General features: G+C 36.4%; 1 protein-coding gene across 2 annotated transcripts in view; it reads left to right on the top strand.

Moving 5' to 3' along the window:
* The window catches only part of LOC108977166 (pupal cuticle protein G1A-like), an 8331-nt gene that overhangs the window by 4798 nt on the left and 512 nt on the right, over positions 1-3021 (top strand). The window contains exon 3 of one of the 2 annotated variants that reach the window (XM_018946740.1): positions 16-135. The exons of the other annotated variant lie outside the window; for it this stretch is intronic. The gene's annotated coding sequence lies outside the window, so the exon portion shown is untranslated. Of the gene's footprint in view, positions 1-15; positions 136-3021 lie in introns of those variants that run through there. 2 annotated transcript variants of the gene reach the window in all.

The following is a 3021-nucleotide window of genomic DNA, read 5'->3' on the forward strand; positions in this document are numbered from 1 at the left end:
CGAAATGGACAAAAGATTTTGTACACTGATTTTGTGATATAAGGAATAACTTAACTGTGTAGAATAATTAGATGTTAACGTTGTTGACTTCGAAATCAGCGAATTGTTAATAAAATATTTTATTTAAAAGTTATACTTAATTTTTTTCCATAATTCATAATTTTGATTGGTAGGTGGATAATTGTCATTTTACAAATTCGAGGAGATGTGAAAAAGGCACTTTTCTAGTAACGACCTGTTCGAGTAACAAAACAAGACTCCATCACTATATATAATTCCATATTGTTCTTCAAAAACAAATTATTTTATTGAGATCTATCGAAGGGTTTTTGATTTTAAAAGAATTTAAAGTTCTCATGGTATTATGTATAGATCTGTAGGGTGGAGTGTACCTACGAGCTTGGTCGTATCGGTAGTATTTTCATTATTGGATTTTGTTTACACCTCTTAAAGAAACATGAATAGCAGGTGATAATCAGAGAATTCATAAGGAAAAATCTTAAAGTTACGTAAAGTCGAGCCGGCAAAATACAAACCATACATTAAGAGTAATGAAATTTTTTGAATATTTGAAGTGGGATTCAATTTGGGGATATAATATCAAATCATATGATCTATGCGGTCAAATCATAATATCATTTCTTAATATTATTCAGAACTAGGAAAAGATCATATGTGGGCTGAAAATTTGGAAAATTGGGTGTGGCATTCTCCTCAACTCATTTTGTTCCATCGAATGCGATATTCGCCGTGGTCAACGCGTAAAGGACCATAATCTTTCGCAGAACGTTTCTCTCGAAAACTCGCAACTCATCAGTTGTTGACATCGTCGAAGCCTCTGCACCATATAACAGTACGAGAATTATGAGTGACTTATAGATTTTGGTTTTTGTTCGTCGAGAGAGGACTTTATTTCTCAATTGTGTACTCAGTCGAAGTAGCACCTATTGGCAAGAGTTATCCTGCTGGATTTCCAGGTTGACATTGTCGGGGGTGTTTACACTGGTTCCAAGATAGACGAAATTATATACGACTTCAAAGGTATGACTGTCAGCAGTGACGTGAGAGCCAAGTCGCGAAAGCGACGACTGTTTGTTTGATGACAGGAGATATTTCGACTTGGCCTCATTCACTGCCAGACTCATTTGCTTTGCTTCCTTGTCCAGTCTGGAGAAATACAGTGAGCGAAATCACACTGCAATCACACCTACTTACCATTCTATACAATTTAAGTTCCATCTGATACTTTCACCTTCCATTATACAATTCAAGAGCCAAACAATGTATCTGAATGCAACTTTGTACGAAAAGTTCCTTTGAGCTATGCTGCATTTTAACCAAAAAACTATTCCAGTTCCCAGATACTGAATATGTGCATCTTAACGGTAACTTCTTACCGCAAATATCGGACGACCTGTCAGATTTACTATTGAAATTCGCAAAAAAAAATTCACTGCTTTGATCCTTGAAAGTTGCGAGAGTATAAATGTTTCATTAGACCCAAACCAAGCTCTTCTTTACTTGTTACCATTGCCTTCACGCAAGCTTTGTGCTCAGAAATACGTCAACGATTGAATCAAAATATTTATACATTTGTTATATGAGAGTGGTCCGGTAAGTATTCAACCTCACCGCCTGACAGCGCCTCTACTGACATAACTATAAAATATAATATACAAGTACATTCTCGTAAATGTCTACTGTTTCGACCGTATATGGAGTCGGCTCCCCTTGACGAAAAAGAGGAAAAACCAATATCACTCAAAGATTCCTTTTTATGGAGGGGAAAATAAGACCAAAACGCTCTTTAATGCTGACTCTTCGTCTTCGATGGTGACTCCAAAAATTTATTTAACATTGCCGCCACCTCACTTTTTGATAAGAAACAGCCATATATTCTTAAAAGTATTTAACAATTCATTAACTTTAAAAAGGAGTTTGTGGCATGGTTAGCCGCTTTAATAGCTCATACTCATATATAGTTATGTAAGTTAAAAAGTCCACACATCCAAATCATCGTAGTCTATATCACTTTGTTTCGAACCACTGTAAGAAAAATTCTAAAACATATTCTCAGCGCTCGTGATCAAAAGAACTAAAATAACATAAAACATAAACAAAGTGAGAGTTCCGTTAACGAATCGCTCGTGCCACCAACGTCGATACAGGAACCAACGCAGATTTAAACAGAAAAATAAATTGATTTATAAAAAAAAAATGTTCTATTTTTAAAAGTCTTGTAGTTCGATCAGATCTTTGTTCGCTTCTGTTGTTTTGTTGTTCTATTGTAAGACAACGTCACAAAAACCTTTTCAGGGTAGACGTGCGAGGCTGCGGGTAATTCCAAGTCGCTGCTGCGTTGGCCAAAGCTCGGCCGCTAGCTAATGAGCGCATTATCGCGGCGTAATGAAAATAAGAGTGAGCTTCGCCTTTTTGGTCTAATGCATTAATTTTATTTTATTTTTAGTGTTATTATTATTTTGTGTTTTCATCTGAACTTCACGCCGTAATTGCTTTCAGCTCCCGCTATGCGGTGTGAAAGAGCGCACACCTGCGTTGACTCCGTGTACGAGCAATCGCCCTCACAATCACGCGCTATTATATAGTATTGTTTGTGGCTACGAGTAAGTTAAGCGGCGTCTGCGCATGCGTCGCATATGACTTGCACGTTTCGGTAAAGTTTTTGCAGCATTTTTGTTATTGTTACGATTATTGAAATGAATCTATTAATGTTTCTATTGTAGTTTTTATTGACTTGAAAGCATGAACTCTATGGCATATAAAAGCATTGGATATTCAACAGCAAGGCATCAATCAGCTAACAACGCTCAAAAGTCAAAAATCGTTCTTTCTACGAACTCAAAAAAAAAAAAAATTAACAAAATGTACAAATTGGTAAGTTAACCTTATTTTATAGCAGGACCACGTTTGTAGAACAACAGATTTGAAAATATTTTAACGAATTACTTCTGCTGTCCAACAGTTTGTCCTTGCTGCCCTCGTCGCTGTTGCCGCCGCTGC

Source organism: Bactrocera latifrons, unplaced genomic scaffold, assembly GCF_001853355.1.
Source record: "Bactrocera latifrons isolate USDA-ARS-PBARC rearing strain unplaced genomic scaffold, ASM185335v1 scaffold_85, whole genome shotgun sequence".
Taxonomy (NCBI): domain Eukaryota; kingdom Metazoa; phylum Arthropoda; class Insecta; order Diptera; family Tephritidae; genus Bactrocera; species Bactrocera latifrons.